The following is a 16,310-nucleotide window of genomic DNA, read 5'->3' on the forward strand; positions in this document are numbered from 1 at the left end:
CAAAGCACCTTAGAAAAATGGCTCAGAGTTAATATTCCTATTTTAGTGACAACCCGATTGATGCTAAAGACATTATTTAGCTTCTGGTTCTATTATAGTCTCTTGCGTCCATCACTGCAACTATTTGTTCCATGTTGTGCCTGATATTTGAGATTCCAGTGGAAGTAGGTGAGAGGGAAGAATTCAGTAGCTCTGAGAGAAGAATTCAGTTTCCTTCACCAATTCAGTCTATGGTTTCTCTTTTGAGGCTGCCAACAAGGGGGAAGCAATTACGATGGTGGTTTGGCGGCAGGTGATTTGAGTGATGTGGGCTCATAACTGGACTAAAATCACTCAATTAATTTCATACAGGCCAGTGAGCAGCTGGTGTTGACAGTGGTTCTCTAAAATGAGGACAAACAGGATAAAATAGCCAGAAGAGCCTTGAAGATGTAATGTTCGGAATGAGGCTGTAATAAGATGCATGTGTTCATGGCTGACTTGGATACAAGACCTTAACTGTATTGTAGTTCTGCCTGAATAATGTAAACAATAGACTGCATTATTACTTTTAATAGAGCCTATGTTTAATGGTATTAAGCACAATTATATTGTAGTTCTGCTTGAGCAATGCAGACAATGGAATTCAATATTACATTTAACAAAGAAAATGTATTTAATTTTCTAGTAAGTAATCTCATTGAAATTGAAATGGGCTACTAAAGTATTTTCCAAAACAAATTACTTATGGCTGTAGTATTTTTGCAAAATAGCACTGTCCATGTTCAATTAAATTAATTTGCTTTTAAGCAAAACTGTGTGGAAAAAGTGATTTGGTTTTAATTTTATAAGAAATTGTTTCAAATCTGATCTAAACATTCTGAGCTTTTTCTTATTGTTCAAAAACAGTAACATACCTTAGAGAGGTTTCAGAGTAGCAACCGTGTTAGTCTGTATTCGCAAAAAGAAAAGGAATACTTGTGGCACCTTAGAGACTAACCAATTTATTTGAGCATAAGCTTTCATGAGCTACAGCTCACTTCATTGGATGCATAAAAGTGGAAAATGCAGTGAGGATTTTTTATACACACAGATCATGAAAAAATGGGTGTTTATCACTTCAAAAGGTTTTCTCTCCCCCCACCCCACTCTCCTGCTGGTAATAGCTTATCTAAAGTGATCACTCTCCTTACAATGTGTATGATAATCAAGGTGGGCCATTTCCAGCAAAATCCAGGTTTTCTCTCCCCCCACCCCACTCTCCTGCTGGTAATAGCTTATCTAAAGTGATCACTCTCCTTACAATGTGTATGATAATCAAGGTGGGCCATTTCCAGCACAAATCCAGTGTCTAACAAGAACGTCTGAGGAAGGCGGGGGGGGGGGGGAGGAAAAAACAAGGGGAAATAGGTTACCTTGCATAATGACTTAGCCACCCCCAGTCTCTATTTAAGCCTAAGTTAATTGTATCCAATTTGCAAATGAATTCCAATTCAGTAGTTTCTCGCTGGAGTCTGGATTTGAAGTTTTTCTGTTGTAATATCGCAATTTTCATGTCTGTAATCGCGTGACCAGAGAGATTGAAGTGTTCTCCGACTGGTTTATGAATGTTATAATTCTTGACATCTGATTTGTGTTCATTTATTCTTTTACATAGAGACTGTCCAGTTTGACCAAAGTACATGGCAGAGGGGCATTGCTTGCACATGATGGCATATATAATGAAAATAAAATAATATAAAAATAATACTTTACACTTTTATATTACATTTTTCATAGAAGATCTCCAAGCACTTAAAAAGTTGGATAAGTATCAGTAATTAGTGAGGCACAGAGAGGTTAATGCCTGATTCTGAAAGATGATGACTATTAGTAACTCCTGTTCACTTGAATGGGTGTCACAACCAGGACATGGTCTGACTTAGTGGTCAGAGCAGGAGTCCAGCCAGGTCAGATATCCAGAGATCAGAATCTGAGACAGGCCAGAGGGCAAACCAAATGTCAAGAGTCAGGTAGGGTCAGGTTAGCAGGAAATCAGAAGCAGGTATTGTAGGGGAAGCATTCCTGAGCAGCTGCATGGACAACTTCCTGTTCCTGTGTTTGGATTAAATAGAGGCTGGGGACTGATCTGGACTCTCAAGATCCCACACATCAGAACCCAGGACTGGAGTTCTCTGTTAGAGTTCAGCTGCTATCCTAGCAGCTGTTAGCAGGTCACTGGATGGCAGGTTGGGACTGTTTAGCTCTTGAGAGTCCTTTGGACAAGCATGCAAGACCTGCAATGCCTGACATTGGGAGATGCTGGAGCTTGGCACTCCTTACATTAGGCCATACTGTAATTTATATAAACTGCCACAGTGATTCCAGAAGTCATTCTAAAATAGAACCTAGGAATTCTCAGGGCATGTCTATAGTAAACCAAATTCGACCCAGGAAGGTCGACTTTAGTGCTACTCCCCTCGTTGGGGAGGAGTACAGCAGTTGATTTTAAGAGCCCTTAAGGTTGGCGGAACGGGGTTGGTTGTATAGACACATTCCTTATAAAATCAACCTAACACAGGTAAATTCAACCTGACCTCATAGTGTAGACCAGGCCTCAGTATTGGTGCTGTGCTTTTGCAGCTACCAGGAGGCCACACTTTCATTGTGTTTATTCAAGATTAATAGATTCCAAGGCCAGATGGGACCACCATCATCTAGTCTCACCTGTATAACACAGGCCATAGAACTTCCCCAAAATAGTTCCTAGAGCATAGCTTTCAGGAAAAAAATCACACACAAAAAAAACATTTTTTATTTAAAAGCTGTTAGTGATGGAGAAACCACCATCACCCTTAGTTAATTGTTCCAATGGCTAATTATCGTTACTGTTAAAATTTTACACCATATTTCAGTCTGAATTTGTCTAGCTTCATCTTCCAGTCATTGGACTGTGTTATATCTTCATCTACTAGCCTGAAGAGCCTATTATCAAATATTTGTTTCCCATGTAAGTATTTATAAACTGGGATCAAGTCATCCCTCAACCTTCTCTTTGTTAAACTAAACAGATTGGGCTTCTTAAATCTATCACTATAAGCTAGGTTTTCTAATCTGTTACTTGTTCTCATGGCTCTTCTCTGAACCCTCTCCAATGTATCCACATCTTTCATGAATTATGGACACCACAACTGAGCACAGTATTCCAGAAGCAGTTGCACCAGTGCCAAATACAGAGGTAAAATAACCTCAACTCCTATTTGAGATTTCCCAGTTTGTGAATCCAAGGACTGCATTAGCCCTTTTGGTCAGAGTGTCACAATGGGAGCTCATGTTTAGCTGATTATCCACCATGACCTGTACTACTTGTCTGATTCCACTGTTTCTTTCATCTGTTTCAGATAGGAAAGACAATTGATCATTTCAAGGTAAATTTATATTTGATAAGATTCTGCAGACCTTTCCTATTTTATCTTGGAATGATGAAATTTAGCCTGACTTGGTGTGCAATCCAGAGCAGAAGCTGCTGTGGCTCTAATAATGCATATGTCCAGAGCTGGCTCTAGGTTTTTTGCAGCCCCAAGCAAAAAAAATTTTGGCCGCCCCCCCCCCTCCTTTTTTTTTGGCTTTTACACATGTTTGCCCTTTGCAATGTTGTTTTGTTTTGACTGTTTAAAATTTTTTTAAAAAATGAAAACAGAGAATTTGTAGTTAGTGAAATAAAACAATTTCCTACTAGTGTACTCATTTAATTTTAACAAAATCATAATTACAAACAATTTGGGTTCAACTATACACTGTGATGAAAAATGTTAGTGTCTTCCGGTGCACCCAGTTTCTCATAAATTAAAAGAATTTATATGAACTGAATTTTTCTGGTGTTTATACTTGCGTAGTCTTTTAATAATTCAGTGAAATCTAATTTTTTTGCAATGGTACTTTCAATTGAAATTAATGTGAGTCCTGACAAACGATTTTGAGACATGGGGGACCTTAAATAATTTTTTAGTAATTTCAGTTTTGAGAAACTGTGCTCACCAGAAGCCACTGATACTGGTAATGTTAAAAGAATGCGTAATGCTATTGCAGTGTTTGGAGAGAAAAAATAATTTCTTGCTATAAATTCTAATACTTTTAGAGGAGAAGTTTTAGGACTTATTAGCTCAGATAAAGCTATTAATTCATCATACAATTCTACTCCATCAGTGTCAGCAGCATTATCCGTACTGAGCACTAAATGTAGGTCTTGGCAGTGCTTCATGAGGTCTTCTTCGGAAAACTGATTTTTAATATTTCCAATATCGTATAAAAGTTTCACAATGATCATGCAACCGAAAAAAATGGGTGGCCGGAATGCTGCCCCTGGAAATGTGCCACCCCAAGCATGTGCTTGCTTTGCTGGTGCCTAGAGCCAGTCCTGCATATGTCTTTATTTCCCATGCACATAATTCAGGGTTGTCAGAGGTTTCACTAGCCACTGATTCTCCAGTGTGTGCTATGCTAGCTCTTCTCATGTGCAATTTTATTTAGTAACAAGGCTTAGGAAATAACTGCAAAAAGAACAGGAGTACTTGTGGCACCTTAGAGACTAACAAATTTATTAGAGCATAAGCTTTCGTGAGCTACAGCTCACTTCATCGGATGCATCACTGAACTATGGTTCAGTGATACAACTATTCTAAGTTCAGTTCTTAAGGTAAAAATGTCTGCATCACAGAACTCACTACCACAACTGGCCACCTCACTGGCAGTTTTGGTGGAGAGGTCAACAGTTGAACAGGCCATTGAACATGAGCTGTTTCTCCAGGAGGGGAATTAGAGTTGCTTCATCAGTTGTGAGGATTGGAGTGGGACAGGGTCAAGTGGAGTGGATTGAACTGCATCATTAAGATGACTTGGTAACTGAGCATTAGCTCATACCTCTATGTTGGCTCCAGGTCTTAGAAGAAGCTGCCTGTTTCTCTCCATGATAGCTGAGTGTACAGTGAGTTGGGCTGAAAGACATATATATATCACTGGCCAACACCAATGGAATCAGGTGCTGGAAGGTCAGAAAAGCATCAGCATCTTGTTCATTGTAACGTCCTTTTTAGAAAGACCCCTTCCATACCTTGAACTAGGATTTTGGAAGAACTGTACCTGAAGCAGCTAGAACTGTGTGAACCCACCAGGATGGGATCACATAGTATCAGTGAACCCAAAGAAACAGGCTCTGTTTGTCGGGGTTCATCCCAGAGGTTCACATGAGACAAATTCTGTTCTCAAATACATATGTAAATCCAGACCAAGTCCACTGACTTCCTTCCACAGTATTCTTGCCAGCAAGTTAAAGAAGTATGGGCTGGATGAATGGACTATAAAGTGGATAGAAAGCTGGCTAGATTGTCGGGCTCAACAGGTAGTGGTCAATGGCTCCGTGTCTAGATGGCAGCCGGTATCAAGTGGAGTGCCCCAGAGGTCGGTCCTGGGGCTGGTTTTGTTCAATATCTTCATAAATGATCTGGAGGATGGTGTGGATTGCACCCTCAGCAAGTTTGCAGATGACACTAAACTGGGAGGAGTTGTAGATACGCTGGAGGGTAGGGATAGGATACAGAGGGACCTAGACAAATTGGAGGATTGGGCCAAAAGAAATCTGATGAGGTTCAACAAGGACAAGTGCAGAGTCCTGCACTTAGGACGGAAGAATTCAATGGACCGCTACAGACTAGGGACCGAATGGCTCGGCAGCAGTTCTGCAGAAAAGGACCTAGGGGTTACAGTGGACGAGAAGTTGGATATGAGTCAACAGTGTGCCCTTGTTGCCAAGAAGGCCAATGGCATTTGGGGATGTATAAGTAGAGGCATAGCGAGCAGATCGAGGGACGTGATCGTTCCCCTCTATCCGACATTGGTGAGGCCTCATCTGACGCTCCTTTCATGCTGTAGCTGTCCTGTACAGATGCACTGCAAACCCAGCATCCACCATTAATGACATCAAGCCAGTCCTGACCTCAGACTCCCTGTTAGCATGGTGTCTTCTAGATAGCCTCATTGATAAGGTAAATGAACCTTTAAGTGACTCCCATTCTTTCTGCTGATGCTGCTGAACTCGAAGCCAGGTAGGCTGTCTTCTGCACTGAAAATCTTTCCTATGGATGTAGGTAGAAAGAACTACTATTCTGGCACCATGAAGGCTGAAGACCCGGCCAGCCAACTGTCATTGAAGATCCTAGGGAGAAGAAAGGAGGCCAGCTGTCCCCTCCCCACTCCCCCTTGAAGTCATCAGAAGAGATGAGTAGCTAGAAGATTGGACCAGATAAAGAAGGGGTGTCAGGTCAGAAGAAGGAGGATAGTGCAGTGGGAACAGTGGTGGTAAGAGGGTGCCAGGCCTGCCTAACTCTTCCATGAGCTTTCCTGAACTTCAGTATATTTCAGGTTTGCATTGAAACCTTAAACAAAGTGAAATCAATTTAGGTGCAAAAATGTGTTCTCTGCACTGGTGACAGCTAAGCACTGTGCCCAGATTGTATTATCATAAGACTTTTAGAGCTTTAGTCAATGTTATGCAGACAAGCAGCCACAGAAGCTATAATCAATAGGTCATTTGCTGTTTACTCTTGTATCCACTTTTAGTGTATTAATTTGAATGCTTCTGAAATGTGAGACAAAATATTTACCCAGAAGTAATATACACTCAGTTCTGCATGATTATAGGTTTAATGTTTTATGTATGGCAGCTTGGTTTTTTGGTTGTTTTTTTTAGGGGGAGGAGGGTTGTTTGTTTTTTGGTGGTGTCGTTTTGGTAATTGGATGAAATAATTTAACAAGGGACTTAGAACTGATCCTTGCAAGAATCAGAGTCCTCACATTAGTTCTGTGAGGTCCCCAGAGCAGGATTACAATAAAAGATAACAATACAATAAATAATAATATAATGGTTTTAGATGAATGAGTCATTTAAATAGGCTAGTAACATCAATCAAGTGTACTTCACCAAAAGAATCCATACACCTGTCCTTGAGAATTTGAGGAGTGGAAGAAGTGGGTCTTAATGGCTGTTAAATAAGTTGGCTTTTAAAACTTTTTTACTTTCTGCTTTCTTCCATTTGGTTTCCAATGTGAGGTTGGCTAAGGTCAGCCAGGACTCCCCATGCAAAGATGGGATTGTGTGTGTCCATTCCCATCTCACTTCCTGTCCACTGAGACCTGGATCCACAAAAGGACTTAGTTGTTGCAACACTGAGCATCTCAGCACCTCATTTTTAGGCACCTAGAAAACCACAGGAAGAACACTGTGATCCACAAAGCCTGACAGTTAGGCACCTAGACTCCCTATACAATCAATGAGAAGAGATTTACCCCTTAGAATTCTATCCACAAAAGACAATATGATAGGCAGAGATCTGCATAAGCTAGCCAGTGGGAGATGTTGACAACAGGGGTGCGTGTTAAACCCTGCACCTCCCAGCAGCCTGGACTTTAGGCATTTATCTCTGCATAGTGATCCATGAATGGGAACCTGTGTCCTGGAGTCAGGTGGCTTAGCTGCCTCTGTAGTTTCTTGTGGGAGTGAGTTAGGTACCTGCCTCACTCCACACAGAGCAGCTGGGGGTGCCCACCTTATAATTTGTAGCCCAGTGGTTAGAGCACTCTTCTGAGATGTGGGAAGCCAAAGTATAATTCTCCCCTCTGCCTGAGGGAGAGACAGGATTTGAACGGGGGTCTCTCTTGAACCTCCCTTTTGGGGTGCCACCCGATGTGCTAGGGTCTCAATGAGCCCACCCTTTCCACCAGCCTGGGTTTCCTTACCTTGTTCTTGCTGTGCTAGGTTCTCAGGCCTTCTGCAGTACACACACAGGTAAGGCCCAACCCAGCTGCAGACACAGAGTGAAATCAGCTCTGTGTGGGAGGACTTAGGTAGAAGAATGACCAGCACTCACATGCACACCTCCTTTTGGGTATAAATCCAAAATAATATTGTCTTGTGCTGTATAGAAAGATCTGCACAGTGCAAGCTCATAAAAATTCACCCTCTCCCTCAATCTGGAGAGAGATAGTCCTCCCCCCCATCCCTCTACCCACCAATATGAATTTCACAAACTGGGTTTTGAAATAAACAAGAAATAAGTTTATTAACTATAAAAGGTAAATTTTAAGTGATTATAAGGGACAGCAAACAGAACAAAGCAGATTACTGAGCACATAAAACAAAACACGCAAACTAAGCTTAATACACTCAGGAAACAGGATACAAAATATAATTTTTCACCCTAAATTTTGTTTTAGGCAGGTTGCAGAGTTTCTGAAGCTTAGAGTTCCAGTTATTTCTCTTTGCAAACTAGACTTCTGTCTCAGCCTGGACTCAGCCCTTGCCTTTCCCTCAGCTTAGTTCCTTTTCCTTCAGATGTTTTTAGCAAACTTCCTTCTTGGACGAGGAGGCATAAAAGAAGAGTCCTGATTGATTTACTCCCCAGCCTTAAATACAATTTACATAAGATGGGATCCCTTTGTTTCCAGTGGAAAAATACCAGCAGTGTCCAAGGTGGTACTCCATACCAGGTGACATCATCAGATGACCCTGCAGTGTCAAAGCAACATGCCAGGAAGCTCCTCAGGACAGTGGGAGATTAGTATCTTCAAAGTTCTATTGTCCTTCTTAAATGGCTCATTCAGGGTGATTGCCTACTGTCTGGTGGCATTCCCCCAAGTACACACACACTTGTAATTGTCAATACATAGTCAATATTCCTAACTTCAGATACAGAAATGATACATGTATACAAATTGGATAATCACATTCAGCTAATCATAACCTTTCCCAATAATACCTTATACGATGCATCTTGCATAAAGTATATCTTAGTTATGCCATATTCATATCATAACAATATTTCTATGAAGAACATGGGGTGTCACACCCACCTCTCAGGAAAGTGCTTTAACCACTGAACTATGGGATAGTCTGATGTGTGGGTCCCTCAGTCTCTCCTGTTGAAGTTGTTCCACTTTGGATAAATAATGAAAAAGTGATTGGAGCAGGGGGTTGGACCCTGGCTCTCCCACCGCTTTGGAACTTGGATGAGAGACAAGTGCCTGGGTGCCTTGACTGAGGCAGCAGTGTGTATGCTGAGAGGCAGAAACTTAATCAGAGAGAGAACTATTATCCTGAAAACTTAGGCGCAGCGTAAGTTGAGGTGCCCACAGAACTCAGTACAATTGTTGTGGATCGCAGTGGTGCCTAAGTCTGGGATTTAGGCAGCTAAGTACCTTTGCGGATTAAAGCCTAATTCTTTCAACCCAGCTCTAAACAACCCAGCTTTCCCCTAACTGTGATACTTTTATGTGTCCTCGTGATCCCATGCCCCATATTCTTCATAGATATATGCTTATGATATGCATATGTCATAACTAAGATATGTTTTATTCAAGATGGGTCATGTGAGGTATCATTGGAAAGGTTATGATTCACTGAATGTGATTATCCAATTTGTATGTATGTATCATTTCTGTATCTGAAGTTAGAAATATTGACTATGTAATCATTATAATTGTGTTTTCACCTGGGGAACGCCCACCAGACAATATGCAAACAGCTTGGATGAGCCATGAGGAAGAACAATAGGACTTTGAAGATACTAAACTCCCTCCTTCCTGAGAAGTTTTCTGGGATGCTCCTTTGACACTGCAGGGTCAAGTGATCGTGTCACCTGGTACTGGACATCATTTTGGACTTGCTGGAAGGGGGTGGGGAAACAAAGGATTCCAGACATATGAAAATCCTATTTAAGGCTGGTGAGTGAGTTAATCTTGGCTCTTCTCCACTGCCTCCCTGCCCAAGAACAAAGACTTCTGAAAACACCTGAAGAAACAAAGGAACTACGCTGGGGGGAGGAGGGGCAGGTGCTGAGCCCAGGCAAGAAAGGTCAACCTGTGAAATGAATACCTGGAGATTCAAGCTGCAAGCAGTGCAGTTTACCTTCAAGAAACTCTGTCATCTGCATAAAATAACACCTAGGGTGAGAATTTGCTAATATTAACCACTAAATTTAGTGTAATAAGCTTAGTTTGCGTGTTTTGTTTTATTTGCTCAATGATCTGCTTTGTTCTGTTTGCTCTCCCTTATAATCACTTAAAATCTACCTTTTGTAGTTAATAAACGTATCTTTTGTTTATTCTAAAACCCAGTTTGTGCAATTCATACTGCGGGGGTGGGGGGTGCATAAACCTGTGTATATCTTCCTCCACATTGAGGAAGGGAGCAAATTTAATGAGCTTACGCTGTATAGATCTCTATACGGTGCAAGACAATATAATTTTGGGTTTATGCTCCAGAGGGTATTTCCCCAAGCTGAGTCCCTGAATGATTCTACAGCTGGGTGTGTCCCTACCTGTGTGTGTTTGTGTGTGTGTGTGCGCATGTGTGTGCATCAGGACAGAGTGAGGGAGCCCAGATTGGTGGAATGGGCTTACTCAGTGGGACCCCCAATACATCAGGTGGCACCCCAGAAGGGGAGTCCAACCCATCACACTAATTTCTCCTCAATCATTTGCTGCAGGCAATGCTAGTCCACAAATATTCTCCAAGAATCCACTGCACCAAATATCCAAAGATACTCCTACACCTGGCTTAGTAGAAACTTATTTGCTTACTGAGGAGGAATCAGGTGGGTGGAAACTTAGTATCAAGAGAAAAGCATTTTGCAACAAACCTGTAAGCTAGTGACAATAGCAGTCCCAGCAGCATTCTGGCAATGGTCCCTTAAATTAGTGCCATGGGGAATTCCATATCTAAGCTATGTTAAAGGCACCTCAGTCACATGACTCCTCCCATTTCTACTAGTTCATCTTTTGGACCACATGCAGTAAGGGGGTGACATACAGATAAAGGCACTAATGGTACTTCTGGCTGTTTGATCTGCAGCTTCAAGGGACAGCGATAGAATTCATAAACAATAGCAGGCCAGGGAACAATAATGGAGAGGATAATATTGCAAACATATAGGGTCCAGGCCATTTGCTCATTCATCTTCTGCTATCTGGAAGAAGGTCTGCAGTAAGTGAAGGATAGACCGGCTGTAATGAAGCTGTCGGCAGCAACAAAAGTCACTTGTGCATGGCCTACCACTCTAAAGTATTGCCAACTGCCTAAGCCAGAGAACTCATCAATCGTCGCAAATATACCTGCTGGGCACGGAGACATGGACAAGGGGGTAAAATATCATTATTTTCTCAGAGATCCCTATACTGGCTCTTCATTATCCCACCATCCCCCCTCTACATGAGTTATCATTGATCAAGCCCTGTATTACTCCAGGTATGGCACCATGGTACATACAGTAACATCATTATTTTTTCTCACAGTTCACAGCCACCTCTGAATTATTTCTTCCCTTCCACGTGAATTATTGTTCAGCAGCCTTTTTTTTACTTGTGCTCTGAATACAGAGTGTGGAAAATGGGAAGAAATATCCCACTTAGACCCAAGCTGTCTAGAATTAAATCATTCTCCATAACCCTTCCAGAACAGATGAGTGACAAGATAAATTCTAATTATCCCCAGCAAGCATCAGTTGCTCCTAGGGCTGGCTTGGAAAACAGGGTCCTGCTTGACCCTATCCAGAGCATGAATGAAATCCTCCTATTACTGGTTTGAGTTCAGAAGCAATGTTACCCTAGCTGAGCTCTGTGAGCCCTCTGGGAATGCCTGGTGAGGAGACTGGTCACATGAGGAAGCTGCTAGACAAGAGAAGACCGAGATTCAATAACTCATACCTTGAGTATGTGTGGGAGGAAAAGTTAGTCCTTAGGGACAAGTGTGACCAAGGTGGAAGCCCATCTGTGCCGCAGAAAGGATGGGCTGCTTGTGTATGTGGTTTTCCCTCTAGTGCCGTATTCTATCTGCTAGGCAGGCCACAGGATGACATTTAAGTTGCAACACCACCATCGCATCAGGTTTATGCTTTAACAACTAGGCCAACTCATCCCTGAGCCTGAACGTCCTTGGGTTCATCCAGTCTAAGGGTCTGTTTCATGTTCCAAGTAGGTTCCTATAGGGTCTACTCCAGCTATATGGAACCTAGGGATAACAACTTGACTCTGTGTAAAGAGCATCATGTCTGTGAATGCATGATCCTGACTTATTCCCTGAAGGCATCTTCCACTTTTCTGTGCTTTTGTTTCCTTTCAGAGCTGCATTCAGTGGTTTATTATCATTCCCATTCCTCTTCGTGAGATCTTTGATCAGCCTGAGCTTGACTGATCTTCCCCCCCACCTTTTGTTGTTCTCATTTCCAAAATGTCTTTTCTGATAAGTAGGGATGTGATTCTATTATCTAAAATATTGCTAAAGTACCTATTGCAATCACCCTGCAGCACCTTGGAAATCCACTTCAGACAAAATAAGAACTAACCCAAACCTTTTTCCAAAATTCAAAATGAACCTAAGCCAAGCCATGTTAGTTTTAGTTATGTGTAATTCTCCGCTTCCTGGTTGTGGTGGGAACTATTAGTGCATGTGCCAAAACGGTGCTAGTAAAAAGAAAAGGAATACTAGTGGCTCCTTAGAGACTCACTTCATCGGAGCTGTAGCTCACGAAAGCTTATGCTCAAATAGATTGGTTAGTCTCTAAGGTGCCACTAGTACTCCTTTTCTTTTTGCAAATACAGACTAACACGGCTGCTACTCTGAAACCAGTGCTAGTAAAGCTATCCTCACATCATCTCTTATTGCCAGACTGACAACAAAAAAGACTATGAAAAGTTTGACTTCCAACCCCAACATATAGAAACAGAAGGTTTGCATAATTTAGCTAAAGATCTGAAATGTACTGTGTTCATCCTAAGAATACCTGTTGACTTTTTGAGATTTCCCCATTACCAAAGTTAAGAGTGATCTTAGAGGGTATGTCTACACTGCAGTTAGACACCCACAGCTGGCCCATGCCAGCTGAGTCAGGCTCCCAGGGCTCGGGCTGCAGGGCTGTTTAATTGTAGTATAGGCTTCTGGGATTAGGCTGCAGCCCAAGTTCATAGGCTATCAGAGTTGGAAAGGACCTCAGGAGATCATCTAGTCCAACCCCCTGCTCAAAGCAGGCACAATCCCCATTTTTTTTTTTTGCCCCAGATCCCAAAGTGGCCCCCTCAAGGATTGAACTCACAACCCTTAGTTTAGCAGGCCAATGCTCAAACCACTGAGCTATCATAGAATATCAGGGTTGGAAGGAACCTCAGGAGGTCATCTAGTCCAACCCCCTGCTCAAAGCAGGACCAATCCCCAATTAAATCATCCCAGCCAGGGCTTTGTCAAGCCTGACCTTAAAAACTTCTAAGTAAGGAGATTCTACCACCTCCCTAGGTAACACATTCCAGTGTTTCACCACCCTCTTGGTGAAAAAGTTTTTCCTAATATCCAACCTAAACCTCCCCCACTGCAACTTGAGACCATTACTCCTTGTCCTGTCCTCTTCTACCACTGAGAATAGTCTAGAACCATCCTCTCTGGAACCACCTCTCAGGTAGTTGAAAGTAGCTATCAAATCCCCCCTCATTCTTCTCTTCTGCAGACTAAACAATCCCAGTTCCCTCAGCCTCTCCTCATAAGTCATGTGTTCCAGACCCCTAATCATTTTTGTTGCCCTTCCCTGGACTCTCTCCAATTTATCCACATCCTTCTTGTAGTGTGGGGCCCAAAACTGGACACAGTACTCCAGATGAGGCCTCACCAATGTCGAATAGAGGGGAACGATCACATCCCTCGATCTGCTCGCTATGCCCCTACTTATACATCCCAAAATGCAATTGGCCTTCTTGGCAACAAGGGCACACTGCTGACTCATATCCAGCTTCTCGTCCACTGTCACCCCTAGGTCCTTTTCCGCAGGACTGCTGCCTAGCCATTCGGTCCCTAGTCTGTAGCGGTGCATTGGGTTCTTCCGTCCTAAGTGCAGGACGCTGCACTTATCCTTATTGAAGCTCATCAGATTTCTTTTGGCCCAATCCTCCAATTTGTCTAGGTCCCTCTGCATCCTATCCCTGCCCTCCAGCGTATCTACCACTCCTCCTAGTTTAGTATCATCCGCAAATTTGCTGAGGGTGCAATCCACACCATCCTCCAGATCATTTATGAAGATATTGAAAAAACCGGCCCCAGGACTGACCCCTGGGGCACTCCACTTGACACCGGCTGCCAAGGGGAAAAGAATTGTAATCAATGTGCTGATAGAAATTGCCTGCATCCTTCTTTCCAAAACCAGACAGGCTCCTCTTCAGTTTTAATCTATCAACCTGCACTAAAAATTGTTCTTTGGCAAAATCCCTTGTAATGGGGGTTTACAAACCCCATACTGAGCTTAGACAGGGGAGAGGGAGCAGAAGTAAACCTCACCTGTTTACAAGCTAGCAGCTTGATTACATCCCCACACTGCTGCCAGAGCTTCCGCATTGCAGGGTCCTAGAGCCTGGGATCCAGTCCAAGCCTGGTAATCTACATTGCCATCAGGTAAATACCTGAACCTTCATGTCTAATTAAGGCTAGCAGTCCTTTAATTTAGAGCTGGCAGCCTCCTTCAGTCTCTTGGTTACTTTCTTAGAGGCAGCCTGGGGCAGAGCAGTCTCCCCTTTGCAGTTCCAGGTCTTTCTGCTTCCCCTTCCTTCTCTGTACTCACTCCTTTATAGCTGGCCTTTTTCCCCATTGGTTGCAACTGTGGGTGTCTGTCTCCATGACTGGCAGCTCTGGCAGCAGTGTGGGGATGTAATCAAGCTGCTAGCTTGTAAACAGGTGAGGTTTACTTCTGCTCCCTCTCCCCTGTCTAAGCTCAGTATGGGGTTTGTAAACCCCCATTACAAGGGATTTTGCCAAAGAACAATTTTTAGTGCAGGTTGATAGATTAAAACTGAAGAGGAGCCTGTCTGGTTTTGGAAAGAAGGATGCAGGCAATTTCTATCAGCACATTGATTACAATTCTTTTCCCAGCACAGTGAATAGCCAGGATCAGAGTCTGAATTATTATAAAAAGCATAAAAGCTAAATCGATTTCTTTATCTACCATTATTATAATAATAGTGTCCTGGAATGCTGAAAAATTGCACCTGGCAAATGCATTGCAAGGGCCTTCCCAGAAGAAATAGGGGATAGGAGAGGCTAAAGTAAGATGGCAGAGGATGAACGGTGGTAACAAAAAGATTACCCAAGATCAGATGTAACTAGCGTCTTTAAGTCTGATTTTTCTGTTTCCCTCTTTTTCCTCCCTGACTCCTCTGCATTACATAAGCATCTGCTCCCTCTCAGCCCTTGCCAGGATGTATCTTTTTCAGGGGGCTCTGTCACTGGGCTAAACCCAGAAGTCCTCATGCAATCCTACCTCAAGCAAAACTGCCATTGATTTTATTGGAGTCAATGGGGATTTCAGGCGTATCCTTTAAAGCTCCCGCTTTGCTTGTGCACTCCCACTCATGGACCAATACTTCTGCCACATGATACAGGAATGTCTCCTTGACTTCAATGGAACCCCTTGTTTCTAGCGCCAGGAATACAGGGTCCATAGCATGGACTAGTTCTGAAAGAGGGGGCAGGTTTAGGGACTATTCGATATCATTTGTTGGAGAAGACTCAACATGTTTTTGTAAAGGGAAATCATGCCTCACCAATCTACTAGAATTCTTTGAAGGGGTCAACAAGCATGTGGACAAGGGGGATCCAATGGATATAGCGTACTTAGATGTTCAGAAAGCCTTTGACAAGGTCCCTCACCAAAGGCTGTTAAGCAAAGAAAGCTGTCATGGGATAAGAGAGAAGTTCCTCTCAAGGATCAACAACTGGTTAAAAGATAGAAAACAAAGGGTAGGAATAAATGGTCAGTATTCAGAATGGAGAGAGGTAAATAGTGGTGTCCCCCAGGGGTCTGTACTGAGACCGGTACTGTTCAACATGTTTATAAATTATCTGGAAAAAGTGACGTGGCAACATTTGCAGATGATACAAAACTATTCAAGATAGTTAAGTTCCAGGCAGACTGCGAAGAGCTACAAAAGGATCTCACACAACTGGGTGACTGAGCAACAAAGTGGCAGATTTCAGAGTAACAGCCGTGTTAGTCTGTATTCGCAAAAAGAAAAGGAGTACTTGTGGCACCTTAGAGACTAACCAATTTATTTGAGCATGAGCTTTCGTGAGCTACAGCTCACTTCATCGGATGAAGTGAGCTGTAGCTCACGAAAGCTCATGCTCAAATAAATTGGTTAGTCTCTAAGGTGCCACAAGTACTCCTTTTCAAAGTGGCAGATGAAATTCAATGTAGATAAATGCAAAGTAATACACATTGGAAAACATAATCTCAACTATACATATAAAATAATGGGGTCTAAATTAGCTG

This window comes from Chelonia mydas, chromosome 6 (assembly GCF_015237465.2).
Source record: "Chelonia mydas isolate rCheMyd1 chromosome 6, rCheMyd1.pri.v2, whole genome shotgun sequence".
In the NCBI taxonomy this organism is placed as follows: domain Eukaryota; kingdom Metazoa; phylum Chordata; order Testudines; family Cheloniidae; genus Chelonia; species Chelonia mydas.